The following is a 27697-nucleotide window of genomic DNA, read 5'->3' as shown; positions in this document are numbered from 1 at the left end:
TGTCTTTTTGAATTATGGTTTTCTCTGGGTATATGCCCAGTAGTGGGATTGCTGTACATATGGTAATTCTATTTTTAGTTTTTTGAGGAACTTCCATACTGTTCTCCATAGTGGCTGCATCAATTTACATTCCCACCAACAGTGCAGGAGGGTTCCCCTTTCTCCACACCCTCTCCAGCATTTGTTCTTTGCAGATTTTCTGATGATGCCCATTCTAACTGGAGTGAGGTAATACCTCATTGTAGTTTTGATTTGCGTTTCTCTAATAGTTAGTGACTTGGAGCAGCTTTACATGTGTTTCTTGGCCATCTTTATGTCTTCTTTGGAGAAATATCTATTTAGGGCTTCTTTCCATTTTTGGATTCGGTTGTTTGTTTATTTAATATTGAGCTGCATGAGCTGTTTATATATTTTGGAGATTAATCCTTTGTCTGTTGATTCATTTGCAAGTATTGTCTCCCATTCTGAGGGCTGTCTTTTCGTTTTGTTTATGGTTTCCTTTGCTGTGCAAAAGCTTTTAAGTTTCATTAGGTCCCATTTGTTTATTTTTGTTTTTATTTCCATTGCTCTAGGAGGTGAATCAAAAAAGATCTTGCTGCGATTTATGTCAGAGTGTTCTTCCTATGTTTTCCTCTAAGAGTTTTATAGTGTCCAGTCTTATATTTAGGTCTCTAATCCATTTTGAGTTTATTTTTGTGTATGGTGTTAGGGAGTGTTCTAATTTCATTCTTTTAAATGTAGCTGTCCAGTTTTCCCAGCACCATTAATTGAAGACACTGTCTTTTCTCCATTGTATATCCTTGCCTCCTTTGTCATAGAGTAGTTGACCATACGTGCATGGGTTTATCTCTGAGCTTTCTATCTTGTTCCATTGATCTATGTTTCTGTTTTTGTGCCAGTACTATATTGTCTTGATTACTTTGCTTTGTAGTATAGTCTGAAGTCAGATTCCTCCAGCTCCATTTTTTTCCCTCAAGACGGCTTTGGCTATTCAGGGTCTTTTCTGTCTCCATACAAATTTTAAGATTTTTTGTTCTAGTTCTGTAAAAAATGCCACTGGTAATTTGATAGAGATTGCATTGAATCTGTAGATTTCTTTGGGTAGTATAGTCATTTTCACAAAATTGATTCTTCCAATCCAAGAACATGGTATATCTCTCCATCTGTTGGTATCATCCTTAATTTCTTTCATCAGTGTCTTATAGTTTTCTGCATACAGTTCTTTTGTCTCCCTAGGTAGGTCTATTCCTACGTATTTTATTCTTTTCATTTCAGTGGTAAATGGGAGTGTTTCCTTAATTTCTCTTTCAAATTTTTCATCATTAGTGTATAGGTGTGCAAGAGATTTCTGTGCATTAATTTTGTATCATGCAACCTTACCAAATTCATTGATTAGCTCTAGTAGTTTTCTGGTAGCATTTTTAGGATGCTCTATGTATAGTATCATGTCATCTGCAAACAGTGACAGTTTTACTTCTTCTTTTCCAAATTGGATGCCTTTTATTTCTTTTTCTTCTCTGATTGCCGTGGCCAGGACTTCCAAAACTATGTTGAATAAGAGTGGTGAGAGTGGACATCCTTGTCTTGTTCCTGATCTTAGAGGAACTGCTTTCAGTTTTTCACCATTGAGGATGATGTTGGCTGTGGGTTTGTCGTATATGGCCTCTTTTATGTTGAGGTAGGTTCCCTCTATGCCCACTTTCTGCAGAGTTTTTATCATAAATGGGTGTTGAATTTTGTCAAAAGCTTTTTCTGCATTTATTGAGATGATCATATGGTTTTTATTCTTCAATTTGTTAATATGGTGTATCACATTGATTGATTTGCATATATTGAGGAATCCGTGCATCCCTGGGATAAATCCCACTCGATCATGGTGTCTAATGGTTTTAATGTGTTGTTGAATTCTGTTTGCTAGTATTTTGTTGAGCATTTTGCATCTATATTCATCAATGATATTGGTCTGTAATTTTCTTTTTTTGTAGTATCTTTGTCTGCTTTTGGTATCAGGTTGATGGTGGCCTCATAGAATGAGTTTGGGAGTGTTCCTCCCTCTGCAATTTTTTGGAAGAGTTTGAGAAGGATGGGTGTTAGCTCTTTTCTAAATGTTTGATCGAATTCACCTGTGAAGCCATCTGGTCCTGGACTTTTGTTTGTTGGAAGATTTTTTTTTTTTTTTTTTTTTTTTTTGCGGTATGCGGGCCTCTCACTGTTTTGGTCTCTCCCGTTGCGGAGCACAGGCTCTGGACGCGCAGGCTCAGCAACCATGGCTCACAGGCCTAGCTGCTCCACAGCATGTGGGATCTTCCCGGACTGGGGCACGAACCCGTGTCCCCTGCATCGGCAGGCGGACTCTCAACCACTGCACCACCAAGGAATCCCTTGTTGGAAGATTTTTAAACACAGTTTCAATTTCATTACTTGTGATTGGTCTGTCCATATTTTCTATTTCTTTCTGGTTCAGTCTTGGAAGGTTATACCTTTTGAAGAATTTGTCCATTTCTTCCAGGTTGTCCATTTTATTGGCATAGAGTTGCTTGTAGTAGTCTCTTAGGATGCTTTGTATTTCTGCGGTGTCCATTGTAAGTTCTCCTTTTTCATTTCTAATTGTATTGATTTGAGTCCTTTCCCTCTTTTCTTGATGAGTCTGGTTAATGGTTTATCAATTTTGTTTATCTTCTCAAAGAACCAGCTTTTAGTTTTATTGATCTTGCTATTGTTTTCTTTGTTCCTATTTCATTTATTTCTGCTCTGATCTCTATGATTTCTTTCCTTCTGCTAACCTTGGGTTTTGTGTGTTCTTCTTTCTCTAGTTCCTTTAGGTGTAAGATTAGATTGTTTATTTGAGATTTTTCTTGTTTCTTGAGGCAGGCTTGTATAGCTATAAAATTCCCTCTTGGAACTGCTTTTGCTGCATCCCATAGGTTTTGGATCATCGTGTTTCCATTGTCATTTGTCTCTATGTATTTTTTGATTTCCTCTTTGATTTCTTCAGTGATCTCTTGGTTATTTAGTAATGTATTGTTTAGCCTCCATGTGTTTGTGTTTTTTACCTTTTTTCCCTGTAATTTATTTCTAGTCTCATAGCATTGTGCTCAGAAAAGATGCTTGATATGATTTCAATTTTGTTAAATTTTCTGAGGCTTGAGTTGTGACCCAAGATGTGATCTATCCTGGATAATTTTGCATGTGCACTTGAGAAGAAAGTGTAATCTGCTGTTTTGGATGGAATGTCCTATAAATATGAATTAAATCTATCTGGTCTATTGTGTCATTTAAAGCTTCTGTTTCCTTTGTTATTTTCATTTTGGATGATCTGTCCATTGGTGTAAGTGAGCTGTTAAAGTCCCTCACTATTACTGTGTTACCGTCGATTTCCTCTTTTATAGCTGTTAGTACTTGCCTTATGTATTGAGGTGCTCCTATGTTGGGTGCATATATATTTATCATTTTTATATCTTCTTCTTGTATTGATCCCTTGATCATTATGTAGTGTCCTTCCTTATCTCTTGTAACATTCTTTATTTTAAAGTCTATTTTATCAGATACGAGTATTGCTACTCCAGCTTTCTTTTCACTTCCATTTGCATGAACTATCTTTTTCCATCCCCTCACTTTCAGTCTGTATGTGTCCCTAGGTCTGAAGTGGGTCTCACATAGACAGCATATAGATGGGTCTTGTTTTTGTATCCATTCAGCAAGCCTGTGTCTTTTGGTTGGAGCATTTAATCCATTCACTTTTAAGGTAATTATCCATGTGTATGTTCCTATGACCATTTTCTTAATTGTTTTGGGTTTGTTTTTGTAGGTCCTTTTCTTCTCTTGTGTTTCCCACTTAGGGAAGTTCCTTTAGCATTTGTTGTAGAGCTGGTTTGGTGGTGCTGAATTCTCTTATCTTTTGCTTCTCTGTAAAGCTCTTGATTTCTCCATCGAATCTGAATGACATCCTCCTAGGCTGTCTTCATTTCTTTTCATTCATTTTTCTTTATTCTGTTTTGCAGCAGTGAATTCCATCATTCTGTCTTCCAGGTCACTTATCCATTCTTCTGCCTCAGTTATTCTGCTATTGATTCCTTCTAGTGTAGTTTTCATTTCAGTTATTGTATTATTCATCTCTCTTTGTTTGTTCTTTAATTCTTCTAGGTCTTTGTTAAACGTTTCTTGCATCCTCTCGATTTTGCCTCCGTTCTTTTTCCGAGGTCCTGGATCATCTTCACTATCATTATTCTGAATTCTTTTTCTGGAAGGTGACCTATCTCCACTTCATTTAGTTGTTCTTCTGGGGTTTTGTCTTGTTCCTTCATCTGGTACATAGCCCTCTGCCTTTTCATCTTGTCTATCTTTCTGTGAATGTGGTTTTTGTTCCATAGGCTGCAGGATTGTAGTTCTTCTTGCTTCTGCTGTCTGCCCTCTCCATTTTTACTTTTAAAAATATAACTCATAGTACATTCTATTGTTTAAATTTTCCTCCTCTCTCTCCAATTAGAGATACTTGACTTAACTTTTCTTTTTCTTAAAAACCACATGATATAAATAAAAGTATATTTCATATTAATATGGAATACAGAATTTATTATTTTCAATCTGAACCATGATCATAGTAGTATTGTGCTATATCTCTAAATGAACAGCAAAATCCAACAAGATATCTGAACAAGTATAAAAAGGACTGTTCTCTAAGTTGTGTTTCAAGTGTGTAAGCTTTTAATCATTTGCACTCTCCATTACTGGATTCTTCACATTTATAGTAACATATTTTTTATAGTTTATGCTTCTTTCTCCGAAATTTTATAAATGTGCACTATTAACTTGTATTGAGTGTTCATTTGGTAGCAGAGACTCTGAAATGTGCCACAGATAGAAAATAGTCCAGTAGCCAGAATTCTAGTAAAATTTCACATTATTATATTATGTCAAACTGTCATAGCAAAGCTATAAGGATACTGCTATCATTTTTCATTTCATAGATGAAGATTCTGAGATTCAAAGAGATTATTTTAATCTTATATACATATATGGCCTGTCTCTAAAACTAGTGTTCTTTCAAAGTCTCCATGCTGAGTGCATTAAAAAATTTAACATAATGAAATAAGTTTAAATAAAAATCATAATTTTAAAGGTTTTGAACAATTTAGACTTTTCAACAAGCATCTAACTTAATGACAACTGAGACCACATCAATTTCAACCTAGAAGATACACATTAATAATAACCATCCCTTTCGAAATCTGCTTTTGTGCAATGCACAGTTCTAAACACTATAGATTAATTCAGTTAATCTTCACAATTCTATAAGGTACGTACTACTATTATTAAACCATCTTACAGTTAAGAACACTGAAGCAAAGAGAGGTTAAGTGGTTTTTCCTGGATCACAGAATGAATAGTGGCTCCAGGTTACGAACCAAGCACTGATTTTAGAGTCCATGGCATAAATCTCATTGCTACACTGTCTCCTTCCATAGATGGATAGAGTTTAGTCTTCTTTCTCTTGACATATAGATATGGAACTTAGATTATGATGGTGAAGTTGAGTAGCTAATTCATTTATGTTTTTATTTACACTCACAAATTTATTTTTAGGAACAGAGAAGTTCTCTGTGAAAAGGGCAGAGACTTTGTAAGAGACTCTTTTGAAAGGTGTATAGCACAGTATAGTGGATTGAGCACATGTGTTTCCACTTCTGTTTCTTCTACTAACCCACTGCAACAGAAATATGAAAACATAAAACAGAAAAAACCCATAGTGAATCCACATAATAAACAAGAGAATGACAGGCATATAAACAAAGTGTACAAGATGGTCAGTGTATGGAAACAGGAAAATGGGGAAATAGGCAGATAAAGTTGTAACCTAGAATGTGATTTTAAAAAGGCTACGGAGGAATGGAAGACATCCCCTTCCACAGAACTCTAGATGACCTTGCTTTTAGCTTGGAAATAACAGAGTGAAGTGCAAACAAAGGTTAAAAATAGGGTGATTAAGTCAAGATATTTTTATATGTTATACTACCTACCATCACAATGTCCCCCACCCTTTGCCCTAAGTTTACAGATGGCTAATGGCTGATAGAAAGTCTCAAATAAATACATAAGCAAAGCTCTTTTTTAAGATAGTGAAAAATCGGGGATATTAAGGCTGGTGCCCTGCAATAAGGTTCTTTTCATTCTGACCTTTGGGGAACCCAAATCCTGACCTTCTAAAGCAAAACCTGCAAACTCCATCCTACAAGACATCTTCATGCCATGCACCTGTCTGTGCCTTCAGCAGAAAGCTTCATGTGTTAAATCTCTAAATGTAATGCAGTATGTGTTCAAAGCTATGCAGAGCTCCCAGGAAGAGATCCCCCTGCAAGGAAGATACCAAGTGAAAAGAGTTTTATTTTCATAAAGATAGAGGAAACCAGGATAGATCACCCAGTCCTTTCTTAAATGTCATGGGAAACCAGGATATTAAGTTCAATGAGGAAAATTAGCAGAGTGGAAAGTAAACACTAAGATAAAACATAGAGATGCAAAATGAATAATTCAGAAAATATTTTTTAAATCATCATATATTCAAGTACATATCTCATTCTAGAAAAGTTAAAGATCATTTTAAAAAGTAGTATTTAGAGAATAAAACAGGACTCAGAGATTAAAAAGTATTTCTAAATAAAAATATTTTTAATAGAATGGCTAGAAAATGTGGTTGAGGAAATCTTCCATAATAAAGAAGAAAAAGACAAACAGAAAATACGATAGAAAAGCAAAGAAATAAAATGTCAGTCTAAAAAGTCCAAAAGCTGTCCTTGGAATCATTGGATTCTTCACCTCCATGCAGTCACAGAAAAAAAAAAAAGAAGAAAAATTCCAGTTTTACTTAAAAATGTCCTTAATTGACCAGTAAAAAGTATCAATCTTGTGAAATCTTAACTCTTCAGTCCAGGCCTTTTTAATATTCTGAGTGACAAAATCAAGAGTGTTCAGAAAGCACTTCTGGTGCATAGTGAAGTATGACTGTGTGGAACAAATGTACTTATGAGATGGCTTGAACTGCAGGAAGAATGTGCTACTTTTTTCACAGAATATCATTTTATCCTTGAAAGAATGTCTTACAATGTATGGCTATTCAGACTTAGGTATTTGGCAGATATTTTCTCAAAAAAAAAAAAAAAATGATGGAGAACAAAGTTAGAAGACTGACAATACCAAACTTTGAGACTTATTATAAAGCTACAGTAATTGAGACAGTGTGGTATTGTTGAAAGAATAAGTTTTCTTTATAGAGCCTATGCTCTAGTGAGGGAGACAGACAAGAAATAAACAAATAGAAAAAACATCATTAAAATTCTTATACATCAACAGCAAATAAATAAATAACTTGATTGAAAATGGGCAAAGGACTTAAATAATCATTTCTCCAAAGAAGACATGCAAACAGCCAACAGGTATATGAAATAGGTATATAAAAAGAAGCTCAACATCATTAATCATCAGAGAAATGCAAATCAAAACCACAATGAGATATCACTTCACACCTGGCTATCATAAAAAAAAAAAAACATAACAATGCTGGCAAGGATGCAAGGATATGGAGAAATTGAAACTCTTGTACACTGTTGCTAGGAATGTAAAATGGCACAGCCATTTTTGAAAAGAGTATGGAGATTACTCAAAAAATTAAAAATAGACTACAGTATGACCTAGCAATTCCAGTTCTGGGTATATATACAAAATAATTGAATTCAAAATCTTGAAGAGATATTAACACTCCAATGTTCACTGCAGCATTATTCATAATAGCAAAGGTATGGAAACAACCTAAATGTCCATCAAAAGATGAATGGATCAATAAAATGTGGTATATATATATACAATGGAATATCATTCAGCCTTAAAAAAGAGGAAAATATTCTGGTGGGGGATGCTGATAACAGGCAAGGCTACACATGTGTAGGGATAGGGGAATGTAGGAAATCTCTGTATTTTTGTGTCAATTTTGCTGTGAACCTAAAACTGCTCTAACAAAATAAAGTCTTCTACAAAGAGGGAATTTTGCCATATGCAACAACATGGATGAACCTTGAGGAAATGATGTAAGATTAGCCAGTCGTAGAAGGATAACTATTGTATGATTCCACTCACATGAAGTATCTAAAATAGTCAAACTCATAGTAACAGAGAGTAGAATAGTGGTTGCCAGGGCCTGAGGGAGGGGGCAAAATGGGGGAGTCGCTGTCCAGCAGGTATAAAGTTTCAGTTATAGAAAATGAATAAGTTCTAGAGATCTGCTATACAACATTGTGCCTACCACTAATGACACTGTATAGTGCACTTAAAAATCTGTTAAGAGGATAGATCTCTTGGCAAGTGTTCTTACCACAATTAAAAATAAGTAAGATAAGAAATAACCGAAGAGTGCCATTAGTCCTATAAAGAAAACAGGCACAGTTTCATTTTTTAGTTTCCCTACCTTTGTCTGTATATAACTCCATTCTACTCACCCTTCATTGCACAAGTCTAACCCCACCCTCAGTGAGATACTTCAAACGAGCACATCCCACATTTGACTCTTCCTTCTCATTGATTCTAAAGCCTCTACAGACAGAATCATATGGCTTCATATTAAATTGTTGCTTTTTCTTTTCTTTTCACTTGTACTAATTTTGACTCCTTATCCAGAGATGAAAACTCCTGAAAACAAGGATGCTGTCTTGTACTTCTTCGTATGCTTCACAGTGCTTTGCATTCTTTTGAACTGAGCATGATGTAGAAATTACCTAAATACTGTGAAATGACTGGGGAAATAATATCCCTAAAAATATCTCCCATAATAATTCAACACTTAGAAAACATTTAAATAAAACCATCTCTCCAATTTCCTCTTGATATTATCTTTTAAAAATTTCTCTTTTTAAATATCCTTTTTGAAGGTTCCTCTAACATAAAGAACTTCAGTTTTGACTGTGTAATTAATTATTATTTAGAATCACATTTGTTTCTCTCACTTTTTTCTCACACTGTTATTCATACAAATACACTAGAATCTTCAGAAATTACCAGATTTCAAAAATTGCTTGCTTAAGTTGTATGTAAGTAACTATGAATTTCTCTATTTCACTATTACAGGCTGAACAGTGCACTCCAAAATTCATGTGTTAAAGTTCTGTCAGTATCTCAGACTGGGGCTGTATTTGAACATAAGGTCTTCAAAGAGGTAATTAAGTTAAAATTAGGTTATTAGTGTGGGTCCTAATCCAATATGACTGATGTCCTTATAGAAAGAAAATTAGGACACAGACACACACAGATGGACGACCCAGGAAGGAGAAGATAGCCATCTACAGGCCACGGAGAGAGGCCTCAGAAGAAATCAACCATGTCCACACCTTGATTTCAGACTTTAAGACTCCAGAAAAGTGAGAAAAATTTCTGTTAAGGCACCCAGTCTGTGGGACTTCGTTATGGCAGCCCTAGCAAACAAATACATTTACTAATAGGGATATAGAAGAAATTTATGAGCTATAAAAAAGAATTCATATAAATATCATAAATATAAATTAATTCTACCATACAGTCTCCAAACTCTTTACTCAAAAGAGAAAGAGACAGACAGACAGAGAAATAAAGAAAGGAAATAAACTTACTGTGACCTACTAAGTTCCAAGGCCTTTGCTAGGCTTTGAACATAAGCACATATGATTGCCTCAGCATAAATGAGATGTGATGTGTTAAAACACCTGTCAATAAACAAAATCTATAACTTTTTTAAAAAATTCATAAATACAACAACAAACATCAAAAGAAATAGCCCAAAGAGTTGAGATTGTATCTACTGCCTAGGAATTTGGGTACGGGAGAATTCTCACTTGTGACTTCAATAACTAAGTTTCACCCTAATAGCTCCAAAATCTCTCTCATATGCCTAACTATCCTCTTAATCTTCAGTCCATGTATCCTACTACATCATAGGAATTTCTCCCTGACTATAATGAAGTCACTACAAACTTTACATGACCAAAATAAAATCCATTTTATTTTTCCCATGTATGCTTCTTTCCCAATAGACTTCTGTTATGAATTTTTGTGTCCCCTGCTAAATTCATATGTTGAAATCTTACTCCCAAGGTGTGGTGCCTATGGGGGGTGATTAGGTTGTAAGGGTGGAACCCTCATGAATGGAATTAGTGCCCTTAGAGAAGGCACACCCCTGAGAGCTCTTTATCCCTTCTGCTGTGAGACAGTAAGACCATCTAGCTGTCTGTCAACCAGGAAGCATATTCTCATCAGACACTGAATCTGCTGCCTCCTTGATCTTGGACTTCCCAGCCTCCAGAACAGTGAGAAATAAATGTTTGCTATTTAAGCCACCCAACCTATGGTATTTTTGTTATATCAGCCTGAACTAAGACAGCTTCTGACAGTAAATGGTCCCCAACGCAGTCATCAGATGTAAACACCAGATAGTCATCTTTTTTTCCCCCTATCATCACCACGGCATTTCCCAGGTGCCTTTCTGATCTGAGCAAGCCCACTTCATTCTTCACTTTATATTCTCAGGAATGTTTTATTTTCTCTCCATTCCCACTAAAACTGCTCAGCTCAGGACCCCATTATTTCTCACTCCCCTGACTATCATTGCTGAGGAAACAATAGAGCGATCTTTCCAAAATGCAAATCTAAGCATGTCACTATGCCACTTAAAATTCTCCAAAGGCTTGCTTTCCCCTGCCAAAACACTTAGCATGGCACAAAGGCCATCCGTGATTTGATGCCTACTTAACTTTCCATCACCAGATCTATGACTGCCCACTATGCACCATGTTCCAGGAATACTGAACTGCAGTCGACTTTCAATTTCCCAAGGATAGATTAACCACATTACAGGAAAAAAAAAAGAAAGATGAAAATAAGCCAAAGACAGCTTATTTGTAAAGAAAAAGAATTAAAACTGTTGTGAATAAGAGAAAAATCTACATATCAGAATGAGTCTATTACTTATAATTATATAGGAACCATTCCATTTTTACATTGTACCTACTGCAAATCATTGTACCTACTGCAAAACATTGTACCTACTGCAAAGCCCCTCCACCTGGACAGTTAGAGGTGAATACGCTTGCTTACAGCAGTCTGTTAGCCTGTTGACTGCTCTTTGGTGCAGGAGCAGCGTTTTGCAGTTTGTCTGAAGCTCTGGGCAAAAATCTATTTCTTAGGGCAGTGAGGGTACTAGAAGTCTCTTTGCTCTGCCTTCTCCCAAGACTTGTTTTTATTTATTTTTCTTAAACAGAGAATCTGGAGAATGACAATGAAGGTGGGATGGAGAGCACTGAAGAACAAAGTCCAGAATTTTGCTTTGAAGCTTTTGTGACCTTGAACTGACAAATGTGGTCCAAAATTCTCAGTTCATTGTTACACTCAGGTTTGCCTTACTGAGGACTGAGGGGACAGTCTGGGGTTGTAGCGAAAAAGACTTGAGAATGGCAGGTAATTTAATTTCCAAGTTGATGGCCTGAATGTGCTGCCGGTGAAGTATTTGTGCAGTGATGAAGGAGAGAATGACAGTGAGAGGGAAGAATTTGCTGACAAAAACAAGGCAGCTCCGAACAACTGCTTGCTGGGATATTTAGAAAACAAAAAGTAGAGTTTATTCAATGAAAAAGATTGTTTTCATCGGAAAAAGGGAAGAGGAGAAAGAGGAGGGGGAGGAGGAGAAGACCTACTCAGCTCAGAGCAGACTATTTCAATATTTTAATGAAATACATTAGAATTAAATATCTACCTTGTATCACAGTTGTGTTGAATTGTGTCTGAACAATGTTTTTTCTGTATTCACCCAATTTCCATTACCCTAGTTAATAGGATAATATAGAGTGGATATAATTTTCCAAAACAATGATTCATTAATATCCTATGCCCTTTTATATTTGTCCTCAATTTACTTCCTCCATATGGAATCCTTGCCTCCACTGCTACACCTAGCTGTACTCCCATTATCTGAATAACGGACACATAACCAGATTTCTAGACTCAGCTCAAATGGTACTGCTGTTTAGGAACTTTGATTGTCCCCAAGACATAAAGTGGTTCACCTGACCCTTTGTGTTGTTCTGTGTACAATTCTAACATTCCTAATCCTATGGCATTCCTAATCCTATATTTATTTACATGTCTGTCTCCGTGTTTAAAATGTAAGACTCTTTGGGGGAGGAATTAGTCTTATTAACTCTTATCCTCCATACATATGCCAATGCCAGTTACAGGGATGGTTTTTAAGGCTGGCTGAGAGTCACTACAGTAGGTGAGAGAGTGTGGCTTGGAGTCACAAATGTGCTTTGATATCTGGCTATGACACTTCCTCTCTGGGTGATTTTGAACAACTTACTTGGACTCTTATTATTAGTCTCCTCATCTGTAAAACAAAGAAAATTCTACCACACTCATATAATATATGAAATAGTTAGCCAAGTGACTTGAACAGTAAGGACACTAATCGGTACCTATATACAATAAAAGAAAGAATGAGTCAAAAAAATAAAATCTAAAACATACATGTGACTATACTGATTCTAATACATAAACAATTCAGAAAAACATTTCTACCCACTGTCAACTGGAATGTGTGTGGAATTATTTTTCTGGAATTAATGGTGAATTACTGTATTTCTATGATTTTATACTACTTCTTTTGTGGCTAGCAGAATGTGTCACCCCAAAATATGGCTCTTTGGCTTGGATTATTTGGAACTGATAATTTTAAGGAAAACCAGACACATGAGAAGCTCTGAAAACAGAGTAGGAATTCCTTTTTGGTATGAAAAATTTACATTAGAAAGTGGGCCTGTACCAGGAAGAGAGCTATTACCTGAGAACTTTTTCATCTCAGAGAGTTATCTGCAAGGCAGGGCAAGCCTTGTTTACTAAACATCTCCTATTCTCACTTTTCCATGAATTGCCTTCTCTTCTTTGAAGCCATAGACCCCTTTCCTTAACTCAGGAAGTAAATGGTATATAAAATAATAAATGGTACATAAACCTCCATAGTATAGCCATCTTTTGAATTTTATATCTTTGTGAGGCTCCTGTACATAGATAATTACTTTTTTTTTCTCCTGTTAATCTGTCCTTTATTTCAAGGGATATCAGCCAAGAGTCTAGGAGGGTAGAGAGAAAATTGTTTCCTCCCTCCCCCTTACCACTAGTTAGATTCATTCACCTGGAGGCTGCTTGAGATTAGTAGTGTAATTCCTGACAATGGAAAAGAATAATGCTAATTGCCTGTGGTGATCACTCCAAAGTGATCAAGTTCAAGTCACATATAAAATGGTCTATTAAGATAGAAAAAATAGAATATTAGAACCTCAATTTATATTTGTAACTGTTGTAAACAAGGGTGATTAACAGCATTCAAAGACAACTTAATTCTTTGTTTGACTTTTACGTATGCAGTGTTTAGGAGAAAGGTTTAAAAGAATCATTTCCCTGCTGTTAAGGGGCTCAGCTTAAGCAAGGTATAAAGAGGGTTAAGTTAAATAATGACCTTCTCTGTTTTGGACTGAGTTGTGTTCCACCATCCCCCCCACTCCCCAAATCCATACACTGAAGTCCTAACCTCCAGTGTAGACTACATTTGGAATAGGGTTTTAGAGAGGTAACTAAGGTTACAGTAGGTCATAAGGGTGGGACCCTAATCCAATAGAACTGTTGTCATTATAAGAAGACACTTTACCAGGCATGTGAGCACAGAGGAAAGACCACATGAGGACACAGTGAGAAGGAGGTCATCTGCAAGCCAAGGAGTCCTGGGGAGAAACCAAACCTGCAGACACTTTGCTCTCGGACTTCCAGGCTCCACAACTGTGAGAAGATAAATTTCTACTGTTTAAGCCACCGGTCTATAGTATTTTGTTATGGCAGCCCTCGCTGACTAATACACTGACATATATCTGCTGACTTATTAGGAGCAGAACAGAGAACTGGGAAAGTTATTTAAGAGTCTTGAGACATTTTGAAGGTCCAAGCTGACCTTAGGAGCACAATAGGAGAAATACAATAGGAGCAACTCACCCTAAATTAAAGCAGATCTGAACCTTACCTCTAAAATAAATTCCAATTACCTACTTCCAAATTATTTCTAAGACCTCCACTGCTTCCACTTCCACTGCTACCACACTAGTCCAAGTTGTCACAAACTCTCACCTGAACTCCTATACCAGCCTCCTAAAGTTCACCAGCATCCATCCTTTTCCTCTCCCATAGTACAGTCTTCACACAGCATTGAGTAATCATTTTAAAACACCAACCACGATTTAAAAACTCCTGTTTAACCCTTAAACTGGCTACTAAAGTTCTCAGTCTTTACGGTAGCAGGCAAGTCCCTCAGAATCTCATCACCCTTGGCCCTCCTCTCCTGTGGCATGAAGCTCCTGCTACTCCAGCCACATTAGCTAGAAACTGCCAATCATTTTCTGGCCTTAAGGGGGTTTTACTTGCTATTTTCTCTGCCCAGAAAGCTCTTCCTAAGACATCTTCACAAGGCTAGATCTTGCATGCCATTCAAGTGTAAGCTCAAATAGCACCTCCTTGACAAGGACTTTATGGAAACTCTTCTTTTATTTCACACTGCTTTTCCCCATCTGACATTTTCATAAATTTTTATGCATTTACTATCTACTCCAGCTAAATGCAAGTTCATGAAGATAGGGATTTGAGCTGCTTTTCTCACCCCCGTGTCTCTAGCTCCTTGAAAAGGCATAATCTAAATATATAATGATTAATAAATGCTCCCTATTCTAATAGAATTCTAGTTCTAGAAATAATTGGGGCTGATACTAGAAATACCCCCAATTCAATCACTCTGATGCTTAGGATATGCTTTGGGCAAAAGGGCTGTGTATGAAGGAGAGAGAGAAAGAGATAAATTGAAAAAATGACCACCTAGAATTATTATCACCTGGAACCTGAGCAGTTTCATGGATTTTTCTTTTTCGTTTTTCTTTTGTTTTGAAATCCCTGAATACGTGGGACACTGGAAAACCGATCTTTTTCTTTAAGTAGCAATGGCGTCTCAAATTTCTGATGCTGAGTTTCATCAGTGAACCTGGTTAAGGCAGCAAGTAGTGACCTGGTACTGCTCCTTCCATGGCAGTCGTGGTAAATGGGGACATTTCTAAGGTTGGGTGCCAGCTCTCTACTAAGTAGTGAGGCATGGCTATAAGAGGGAGTATCTAAAGGTTGGCAATTAAGATCTTCCTCAGGAAGTAGCCCTGGGTTCCTTTTAGAGATTGCAAACAATAGGAAGATCCATTTAAAATCAAAGTAAGCAGAGAGCTGCAGCTGCTTGTGTTTTTTCCACTCTCTGGGGATGGCTGAGGGAGACGGGAAGCAGGTGGTATCTGAGAACTGGAATTTGAGGATCAGTGCTGGAGCTGAGTAGAGTTCCCTTTCCTCCAGGTAAACCAAGATTTCATTTTTAAGATGGGAAGTCTAGGAAACTCAGGCGTGATTTTACCTAGCACTCCACAGGCCTGTGTCAATTCACTATCACCCCACATAACCAATACAAGAAAACAACCTATGAGTGTAACACGTAGAGAAAATGATCACGCAAAACAAGATCTTCATTTAATTTCTTGTACAGTGTGGTAAAAGATCTTAAAGTAGAGAATGAAGAGAACTGTTAGAACTTTTCAGAGAATCCAGCACCTTCAACACAAGGAAACAGCTTGGAATTTCAAAAAAAAAATTTAAACACATAGACAGTGAATGTGAAGTATGTGTTTGAAAAATACCGTCAAGAACATCAATGCATGTGGATCTGAAACACCTGATACTGGGTAATGCAGTGATCTTCAGACTGATTTTCTGAAAGAGAATCTTCCAAAAAAAAGATTGAATGAAGAAAAAACAAAATTGGTGAAGCAGGTTCAAGAGAAAGGAAACTTTCTTCAGAGGCTAAAACTAGATAAAATGTATAGATCAAAGAAAGGTCTGTCTCAGACACAGTTGTTAACAAAGAGGTGGAGAAGCTGCAGCCAGCTGTTGCTCTGAGTTGCAGTCAGGTGTGTCTAAGAAATCAAGGTTTACTCAGTTGATAGACCACTATGGGTTAGATGAGAAATTGCTACACTATAACAGAAATGATGAAGAACTTATATGTGTTTAATTAATATTTTTTTTCAGAATATCTTTGTAAATGTCAACTTAATTAAAACATACTTGTACATTTTAAAGGGAAGATATAAACCATTAAGGGCTTAGAGAAAGATATTATGGTGAACCTGGATCAATTGAGGGCATTCTGTTATATAAACATAAACTAAGATCTAAAATGAAAATTTAATACTTTGAATATATTTTTCAAAACACTTAACAGTTAAAAAATTTTTTAATGATGTTTAAAAAAATTTGTACAATATTGGATGCAACTTTTAGGCATTTTTTGATTTCCTCTTTGATTTCTTCAGTGATCTCTTGGTTATTTAGTAACGTATTGTTTAGCCTCCATGTGTTTGTGTTTTTTACGTTTTATTCCCTGTAATTCATTTCTAATCTCATAGCATTGTGGTCAGAAAAGATGCTTAATATGATTTCAATTTTCTTAAATTTACTGAGGCTTGATTTGTGACCCAAGATGTGATCTATCCCGGGGAATGCTCCGTGCACACTTGAGAAGAAAGTGTAATCTGCTGTTTTTGGATGGAATGTCCTATAAATATGAATTAAATCTATCTGGCCTATTGTGTCATTTAAAGCTTCTGTTTCCTTATTTGTTTTCATTTTGGATACTCTGTCCATTGGTGTAAGTGAGGTGTTAAAGTCCCCCAGTATTATTGTGTTACTGTCGATTTCCTCTTTTAGAGCTGTTAGCAGTTGCCTTATGTATTGAGGTGCTTCTATGTTGGGTGCATATATATTTATCATTGTTATATCTTCTTGGATTGATCCCTTGATCATTATGTAGTGTCCTTCCTTGTCTCTTATAGCATTCTTTATTTTAAATCTATTTTATCTGATATGAGTAGTGCTACTCTGGCTTCCTTTTGATTTCCATTTGCATGGACTATCTTTTTCCATCCCCTCACTTTCAGTCTGTATGTGTCCTTAGGTCTGAAGTGGGTCTCACATAGACAGCATATAGATGGGTCTTGTTTTTGTATCCATTCAGAAAGCCTGTGTCTTTTGGTTGGAGCATTTAATCCATTCACGTTTAAGGTAATTATTGATGTGTATGTTCCTATGACCATTTTCTTAATTGTTTTGGGTTTGCTTTTTTAGGTCCTCTTCTTCTTTTGTGTTTCCCACTTAGAGAAGTTCCTTTAGCATTTGTTGTAGAGCTGGTTTGGTGGTGCTGAATTCTCTTAGCTTTTGCTTTCTGTAAAGCTTTTGATTTCTCCACCGAATCTGAATGAGATCCTTGCTGGGTAGAGTAATAATGGTAGTAGGATTTTCCCTTTCATCACTTTAAGTATATCATGCCACTCCCTTCTGGCTTGTAGAGTTTCTGCTGAGAAATCAGCTGTTAACCTTATGGGAGTTCCCTTGTATGTTATTTGTCATTTTTCCCTTGCTGCTTTCAATAATTTTTCTTTGTCTTTAATTTTTGCCAATTTGATTACTATATGTCTTGGCGTGTTTCTCCTTGGGTTTATCCTGTATGGGACTCGCTGTGCTTCCTGGGCCTGGGTGGCTATTTCCTTTGCCATGTTAGGGAAGTTTGAAACTATAATCTCTTCAAATATTTTCTCTGGTCCTTTCTCTCTCTCTTCTCCTTCTGGGACCCCTATAATGCGAATGTTGTTGCGTTTAATGTTGTCCCAGAGGTCTCTTAGGCTGTCTTCATTTCTTTTCATTCATTTTTCTTTATTCTGTTTTGCAGCAGTGAATTCCATCATTCTGTCTTCCAGGTCACTTATCCATTCTTCTGCCTCAGTTATTCTGCTATTGATTCCTTCTAGTGTAGTTTTCACTTCAGTTATTGTATTGTTCATCTGTTTTTTTTTCTTTAATTCTTCCAGTTCTTTGTTAAACAGTTTTTGCATCTTCTCGATCTTTGCCTCCATTCTTTTTCTGAGGTCCTGGATCATCTTCACTATCATTATTTTGAATTCTTTTTCTGGAAGGTTGCCTATCTCCACTTCATTTAGTTGTTTCTCTGGGGTTTTATCTTGTTCCTTCAACTGGTACATAGCCCTCTGCCTTTTCATCTTGTCTATCTTTCTGTGAATGTGGTTTTTGTTCCACAGGCTGCAGGATTGTAGTTCTTCTTGCTTCTGCTGTCTGCCCTCTGGTGGATGAGGCTATCTAAGAGGCTTGTGCAAGTTTCCTGATGGGAGGGACTCTGGATGTAACTTTTAATACACTACTATTTTATTTTGGAAAAAAAAGTTCTATTACAAATGTTAAAAATAATCCAGTCAGTGAATGTCTAATCCTAAACTGGTCTAAAAATACCTGCATCTCTTCTAAGTTTATGACCCTTGCTTCCATCCTTTAATCACATATTTCCATCTGGATGGTCTAGCAGGTAATTAAACTCATATGTTCAAAATTTTTAAATAAATAAAATCAAAACAAGCAAGTCTAATGATGTTGGGCAAATTTTAAGGTAGGTAATCTTACTAAAAGATTGAACCTCCTGATATTCTGAGCAGGTTGGGACTTGGAATCACATTAATGTGAAATTTTAAAAAATACGGTGCTATTTTGTTCTGACAGAATAGCAATCTCTGGGATCTCTCATGCACTTACTTTATTTATCCAAGCTCTATGTCTACATCTCTCTCTCTCTTCATATATATATATATATATATATATATATATATATATATACACACACATATATGTATATATATACACATATGTATATATATACACACACACACATACACATAGATATATACACACACATATATATACTTTTTTTCCCCCTTATAACTTCTACTCATTTTGAGATGGGGTTGAAGGGGCCATAGTTGACCATGAGTCAGTTAGAAGCAACTATCCATTAACTTCTGTGCTGAAGTCCCTAGAATTACCTTCTATCAGATTGACCTTCCCGGTCTGTCTGTATGACAGGCATTCTATGGCTTCTAATATAGGATTTTGTTAAAATTTCTGTTTCATTTTGGAGTCACATGTATTTTTATAATAGACATTTTCTCCCTACTTGAGATAGCCAGAATGAAAGTCTCTGTTCCTGGTAACCAAATTCTGTAAACAGTGCCCAGGAAGTATTAATGTCAGTAGACCTTGTCCTAAATATATCCTTATTATTACGTTCAGGTCTCAGTTTTCAGTTTTGTGAAGACTTTGAAAAATAGGAAATGGGCTTGGAAGATGAAAATCATGATGTAGAAGGGTTTGAGAACCATGAGCTCTGAATGAAATAAAGAAAACTAGGTGTCTAACCAGATATTGCAAATGTGGGAGCAGGGGCTGGGAAAAATAGTACTGCTTTCATCAACTGACAGAATGCCTATGAGTGCAAGTGATGATTACTGGTAGAGCCTTAAAAACGTGTAAACCATTTGACTCAGAAATGTGACATCTAACACTGTACCCTAAATTCTGCAAATAATTAGTTATATGGATAGTCATCACAATATTTATAATTTCCAAGAAAAACCTAAAAATTAAATATTATATATAGGTAATTATTTAAATATATAACTATATAGTATATAAACATTGTATGAAGTGTATAAACATTAAAATGATATTGTAGAAATGTTTATTGACCTAGAAATCAATGTTTATGACAAACTAAAATTGAAAGGAAGTTTATATATAATTTTTTTAATGTCATAAATTTAAAATTTTCTAGATAAAGTTTTAAACCAGAGTTCGAAAACAAAAATTACTGATATCTTTAAATAATTCTATTCTGTCCATTTCTAAAATCACTTATTGATTAGCATTAATATTAAATTTTGATTTCAATTAATTAAAATCGTTTTTACAGTGTGCTTCTTGAACAATGTTTTCTTTTAATATCATATAAGAATCAATGAATTAGTATTTTATTCTGGTTTGAGCACACTGTATATTAGAAGGTTCCAATATTTTAAAAATTGCTTCAAATGGCTATTCTATCCTAGATAATTTATTACTCTGTTCTTATTATTAAAATATGAATGTCATTGTAGTTACTACCCAACCCTTGACACTGCCAAATAATTACTACTGTAAAATTTACAGACTAGAAATATATATGTGAGTGTAAATATAAACATATTACTGGGAAAATGTTAAAAAATAAATACTGTCACAAATAAATGATCTTTGGTGCTCCCATTTGCCATGTTCCTGTCTTCAACGGTTGTAGTTTAAATATGGAACCTTATTAATTAGAATTAAATTGATGCAGACATTTATTTCGACTTTGTGCTGATACGGATTATGAAAAGAGAAAAAACAGAAATTTGATGTTGATGCTCAAGTACAAATTATTATTATTTAAAATTTACCTAAATCTAGGTATATATGACCACCCCCCCCACAAATCCTCTGTGATCAGATGCCATCTATCCAAGTCTAATTTGGGTTAAACAAAACTGCCAAATCCAGTAATTCCCTCTCATCTGAGGTTTCAATTTCCATGGTTTCAGTTATCCAAGGTCAACCAAGATCTGAAAATATTAAATGGAAAATTCAAGAAATAAACAATTCATAAGTTTTAAATTGCACACTGGTCTGAGCAGCATGCCAAAATCTTGTGCAGTCCTGCTCTGTCCAGGCTGTGGTCCCCAACCATCAACATAGTCTGTTCCTGACATCCAACCATCTATGTAGTCATCACTCAGTGATCCAGGATCACCCAAAGCTAATGAATGATTCTCCTTGTGCTGGATAGTCAGAAGTAGTAGTAGCCTAATGCTATCTCACACTACCTGTGTCATTCACCCCACCTCACCTCATCACATAGTCATTTTATCATCTTACATCATCACCAGAAGAAAGGTGATTACAGAACAATATTTTGAGAGAGAAGAGACAGAGACCACATTCACATAACTTTACAACATATTTTTATAATTGTTCTATTTTATGATAAGTTATTATTGTTAATCTCCTTCTATGCCTAATTTATAAATTAAACTTTATCATAGGTATGTATGTATAGGAAAAAAACCAGTCTATAGAATTTGGTATCATCCTCAGTTTCAGACATCTACTGGGGGTCTTGGAATGTATCCCCCAAGAATAAGCAGGACTACTGAAGTAAAAGGACTCAGGTCTGATTGTTTAACTCAGTTGAAATGAATAATGCTCACCAGATCATCATATGATTCCAAGCTATTTGTTATATTCCAACATGAGATAATGCCTACAGTATATGGGCAGACTTCTGGAATGACCTCTTTGACTCTCTTGATTAATTTTCTAGCTCTAATTAAAATGTTGTTGAATTATATTAACTCAAAATTCTACCATAAATCTAAAGCATACTACATCTTTTCCCAATGTGAACATTTACTATTTCTCCTTTTTAAATGAAAGGGGAGACATGGGGCAATATAAAATAATTATATCTCTACTCAAAAAATTATACATTTTCAAATTTATTCTTGTTTTAATGCCATAAACATGAATAATGTAATTTTTTTCCTGAAAGTGACTCCAGGAAAGTTAACCTTTAGTAGTTTACAAAAGGGAAACGATCACTATTTAATGCTTTTGAGTATGGTAAAGCTGAGATGATTTAATTATTCCATTTATGTTAATGAGACCATTCTCTGATCACTAATTATAATCTGGTTAAAAAAATAGTACTTGATGTACTTTGCAATTGTAGTATTTATCCATTCTGTAAGGTAATTAGCATTAAGAAGTGTAACATATTGGAACACAGCAATTTAAGGTGACAAAAATTGCTGGAATAGAATCATATATAGTCCTTTGGAGATTTCTCACTTTACTTTAATGTAAAGTTTGATGGGCTATTAGTTTTCATTAATGGTGGCTTGAGTACTTAGAGAAGACAACTATGTCCTATACTTAGTACTGGGAAAATTGCCTGGATATATTTCATATATTACTGTTACTTTAATGAATAGTATTATAGCAATTAGAAGACTGATGGCTTAGAAAATTTAGGTGGTTGTATTTGAAGTCCTTTGAACTAAGTGACATTGCGCAGTGTACACTAAAAAGTAAATTACCCCTCTTTAAAAAGTATGATTTGAAAGCAGAATCACTTAAGATATACAGCATAATTATAGTGCATTTAAAATAAACTGGTTTGTATATATCAAATTACAGAGGGAAATGCAATATACATGTAACAATTAAATCACTGAATCTTTTGCTGAAAAGCGGTTGTAAACACGATTTTTAAGTAAATAAGGTATCGTTTGAATCTTTTTAAATGATATGTTATTTGTCCAGCTTTTCATCACTTGTATTTTCTTAAGTAGAACTTGCTTATGTAATTCAGGTATAAACATGACAATAATAATTATATAAATACCTAATATAATTGCACTGGTGATCATTCATATATCTAAGAGAATTCACATTTTTTTCAATCCTCGTGATAGAAACTGGCATTATTTTTTCTGATATGTTTTAAAGACTCCATTAAAAGAATCATTCTCAAGCATTATAGACCATGTTTCATGAATGCTTTCTACTGAGTAATATTTTACAAATGCATACACTGGTGTCTAGAGATCATTCTCTCAAAAAAAGTCAATCTTTTTTTAAAGAATATGTTAATAATTTTCCTAAATCTAGATAATTTTAATTGGCATAATACAATTTCATAAACATATAAATCATTCAAGCTTTTAATTTTAGAAATTTGAAATGAAAGCAACAAACTAGAAGTTCTACCAAGTTAAGTTTGTTCTAAAAAACGATAATTTCTTCATGACTGATTTATGGTTTATATTTCTATAAACATATACCATAACAGCTTGAATAATCATATTTACTAGAAATTTCTTATTAAAATACAAAATCATTAATAGCAACTTTGTATAAAATCAATTGGAAATAAAGACAAACACATGGGGCAGAACTAATTTCAACATCAGTAAGAATTTCATACACATGAAAACTAAAAGCTGTCCTTTAGAGAAGTAAAGTTATTGTAGATGACTACTTTTAGCTCATATTATATGTGTAAATTAACTGTATATACTATTTTAATAGATTAGTTCAATGACAGCAGTAAAATTACATGTACACATCAGGTATTTTTTAAACATAGCAAAAGCTCCATGGAGGAGGAAAGTAAGTTGTATGCCTAGAGCATTAAAAAAACAAAAAGCAAACAAAACAAAAACAAAAAAACTCTTCTAAAAGCAAAAAGTATTTGAAAATATGGTCCATTAGTAAATTTGCATTTCCTGTTTTCTCTCTCTTCCTTAAATGTTCTTCCCTCCAGATACCTGAATAACTCACTCCTTCACTTCCTGCAGATTCTTGCTCACTTACCATTTCCCAGTGAAAACTGCCATGACCTCACTACTTAAAATTATAATTTTTCTGATTCCTCTCTCCCAACCCAAGTCAGCACTCCCTATTCTTATGCCCTGGTTGAATTTTCTCCATTAGTGTCTTTCACCACATGACAAATTTTATTTCACTCGTTTATTTTCTTTTACAGCTGACCCTTGGAAAACTTGGGGGTTAGGGGCACAGGCCCTCATGGAAGTTGAAAATCTGGGTATAACTTATAGTCAGCCCTCCGACTATGTGGTTCCTCCTTACCTGCAATTCTGCAACCAAGGGTTCAACCAACTGCAGATTGTGCGGTACCGTAGTATTTATTATTGAAAAAAATCCCCGTATAAGTGGATCCACGTAGTTCAAATCCGTGTTGTTCAAGGGTCAACTGTACACTCTTTTCCTACACTGGGAATACCGGCCCCTTATAGTAATGGAATTGTTACCTGCTTTATGCCCTGCTATTTACCTAACACCTAAATAGTGCCTGGCTCAAAATAGTCATTTGATAAATTGTTGAATGGGTGAATGAATCAAAACTGTGACAGATGATTATGCTCTGTCTATTATGATACAATATATAAGTATAAATAGAAACATAAGAGAAGCAAATTCTGACTCTTTTTCATTAAGTTACATTTAAAAGAAAGAAAACAAACATAAAAGAAGTGTATCACCACTCTCTTCTCTGCCACCCTATCTTTCCAGGACAATTTGATACCAGCAGCTTTTATAAACACCAGGTATTTGTTTTTATTTATATATTTTTAAGGGTTTCTATTTTAACCAAATTTTGTGATGGTAGGCCAACAGTCACAATATCAGCCTTCATACAGGTGATTGGTCTCTGAGGATAAGAAGGAATCTTTTGGGGGCTTCCCTGGTGGCACAGTGGTTGAGAGTCCACCTGCCGAGGCAGGGGACACGGGTTTGTGCCCCGGTCCGGGAGGATCCCACATGCCGCAAAGCGGCTGGGCGGGTGAGCCATGGCCGCTGAGCCTGCGTGTCGGGAGCCTGTGCTCCGTAGCGGGAGAGGCCACAACAGTGAGAGGCCCGTGTACCGCAAAAAAAAAAAAAAAAAGGAATCTTTTTGGTATGAGCGGGTTTCTCAAGCTTGGCACTACTGACTTTTTGGACTAAACAGTTCTTTGTTATGGGAGACCCTACTGTGCCTTGTAGGATGTTTACCAGTATTCCTGTTTTTTACCCACTAGAATGCTAGTAGCAACCCTTTCTTCCCAGCAGCTGTGATGTTTTCAGACATTGACAAATATTCCCTGGTAGACAAAATCACCCTGGGTTTGAGAATCACTGGCATAGTGAGAAGAAATCTAACTCTGGAGGTAGACAGAATTATGTTAGAGACCCAGCTTAGACCTTGAACCACCCACAATATTTTCAGACGCAACACTGCAGTTTCAATATCTCCTTTGCATGGTAACTGTATCTATTAGTACTAACGTGTAAGTTTGGAGAGTAGACACTCTCTAAACAATAGTTATTGAGATAAACAGTGCAGCATAATGGATAAAAGAACATTATTAAAAAATATATATATTTTTAAAGAAATGCATACATATGATAAAAATTGGAACATTCTGTACAGGCTTTTTGAACCTATTTTCAATTAAAAATATATTCTAGAGAATGGTTCAAGTCAATATATAGATTCACCTGATTTTTAATAGCTGCATAATATTTCACTCTACATGAACATTTCATGATTCATTTGGCTAGTCCTTTATAATACACATGTAGGTTTTTTCCCCAGCCTTTTCTAATTACAAGTAACACATATATTCTTGTATACATCTCAGTGCACATATATCTCAGTGTTAACTATAGCTACAAGACACATTCCTGGAAGAAACTCAAGCTTTAAAGACTAAGAATAATGGACTTGAAAGCTTGCTACACTATTTATTAACCAGGTAACTCTGAGCAATTAATTTAGGCTGGCTGAACCTTGGCTGGGAGCTCTGGAGTAAGCAGTGTTAATAGTACCTCTCTCAGGGGACTGTGAGAATTACATGAGTTAAGATTTGTAAATTAAATACTAGAATGCTTTATTTATTTAGACTATCAACTATTATCATTAAAGAGAATAATGCTGTTAGGCCCAACTGTGATAGACTACCTTTAAGAGACTAAAACATTCCAAACATCAAAGTTTTTGTTTTGTTTTGGAACTCTTTCACTCGTGTGTGTTTTAGGGTATTCTTTTATTTTTTTCCTTCTTCTTCTTAATCTTCTTCCATGAAGCTGTTTAGTTCCTTTGAGAACAAACATTATTCAATACGGCTCTTCTTTTCTTGCATTTCTATACACACATGTATGTAGAATACATGTTAGAAATGATTTTTGTATACACTTAATCATGTTATTCATTTTCTTCCCTATACAATTCAAATCCTTATATTTCAAAGTATTTTCCTTTAATATTTATTTCTATATATATTTAAATTGTACAGTATATTTATGGTTGTGATCATTCTACATAAGCATTTGCCTGCTTTGATTGAAAATATATTTTGATTGCTGTGGTAGGGGTTTGGTGTGTAGATGGTCATTGTTTTATTTATTCATACATTCTACTGTTACATAATAAAATGTACTCAGTGCAAAGCATCTTGCTGTGTATCATGAATGATGCATATATGAATAAAATGCAGTCCCAAGTTACGGAAAAGTGAGACATTTTCACTCATTAGAAAAGACAAAGAATATCCCACTACATTAGAAAAATACAAAGGGGTTCAGAGAAGGGAAACATTTCAAATCACTGAGGTATAGTTGAAGTAGGCCTTGAAAGGTGATACTTCACCCATTAGGGTGGCTGATAAATATGGAAGGCAGTCAAAGAACAAGGAATAGCAAGACAAATGGAAATAAGTAGGACATGATCAGTTACAGGGGAACAGTTTGCCTGGATGTATTGCAGCTCAGGGGTAGAGGAGGATCAAATGAAAAGTATAGTTATGATAGGGAAGGCTCTTGCTGGTAATGGAAACCACACATAACTTGAATCAGGATCTCTGAGCTTGAGTCTCAGAGGACAGGGTTTTCACAAATCTTACTGGCCCTATTTCTTTACCTATAAGGTGGGACGAATAATGCTTTGGGTTTTAACAAAACTTATTGACCTTAAGTTTCATTTATCTATAAGGTAAAACTGATAATATTGTGACAAACAACTTCTGGTGAATGAAAAGGAGAGAAAAAAATGAGCATTTCAGAGTAAGCTGTGAGTGCTTATTCCAGCCTCTGAAATATGATGGCTAAGGAGGGGGTAGGCGGGTGCCACAGGAGGTCTGAACCTTGCAGGTCTTAACAGTTTGGGGATCGGAGATACGAAAAGTGGGAAGAAGTTGTTTTAGTAGCTCAAATAAAATGTTAGTATCTAACTAGACTGTGAAAGGAAAACAAATAAACAACAAAACAAATAAAGGGGCAAAGCTATCAGATATAAAAAGAAAACCGGCAATCCAAGGAACAGCCAAAGGGAGGGAAGATTAAAAGAAAGAAAAGGAAGGAAGGGAGGGAAGAGTCTCATAAGAAGTAAGAACTCCTTTGCAACTAAGTTTCAGCTTCTTTGCACATTCAGAGGGAGAAAAATATTCATTAAGCTATGATTAAAAACAAAACAAAACAAAAAACCTGCACGTGACAACATGTAAAGTGGACTTGCCTTGTACAAAACAGAGGAAATAACTTCTTAAGGTGGGCTATTGAAGTCAAGAACTTTCAAGTTATCAGACTCGTCACCTTTTAATAAGAATATAACATATAGAACCCTTTCAGGCTAGATTTCAGTGTGAATCCACAAGTGCTCAGTCTAAGGATCCTAGCAAGACTAAATGCACCAGACTTACAGCCTGTCACTTGCTATCATTTATAATGTTTCATAGATGTCATGACAACTTGCCATAGTAATTTATCTTAGGAAGTAAAGTAGGAAAAAAAGGTTTTTGATGATTTCTGCATGCCAGTTTTACTGGGTTGTTTATTGTATACACACTTTTCATATTTCTATTATTATTTATAAAGTATATTATTTGAGGAAATATACAAGTATGTAAATTAAGTGCTAGATACGTTTTAATAAATTCTAAATGTCATTACACCAAATAATTTGCTGAAAGAATACAGATACAAATGATAAAGTATATCATTCAGAAATTAGTGGAGCGAGCTTAAGTATTAGTGTAGGTAAAGACTAATTTTTTTGCCATTAAGCTTAGAGTTTTTTTTCGGTCAGCAA

The 27697-nt window shown here is 35.3% G+C and overlaps 1 protein-coding gene and 1 pseudogene across 1 annotated transcript in view; one reads left to right on the top strand and one right to left on the bottom strand.

The window, feature by feature from the left end:
* LRP1B (LDL receptor related protein 1B) overlaps nucleotides 1-27697 on the bottom strand; it is a 1457034-nt gene that overhangs the window by 530623 nt on the left and 898714 nt on the right. The gene's annotated exons all lie outside the window — the stretch shown is intronic.
* On the top strand, nucleotides 15460-16147 carry LOC132428187 (swi5-dependent recombination DNA repair protein 1 homolog pseudogene; annotated as a pseudogene).

Source organism: Delphinus delphis, chromosome 7, assembly GCF_949987515.2.
Source record: "Delphinus delphis chromosome 7, mDelDel1.2, whole genome shotgun sequence".
In the NCBI taxonomy this organism is placed as follows: Eukaryota; Metazoa; Chordata; class Mammalia; order Artiodactyla; family Delphinidae; genus Delphinus; species Delphinus delphis.
This window is presented reverse-complemented; position numbering and strand designations above follow the sequence as displayed.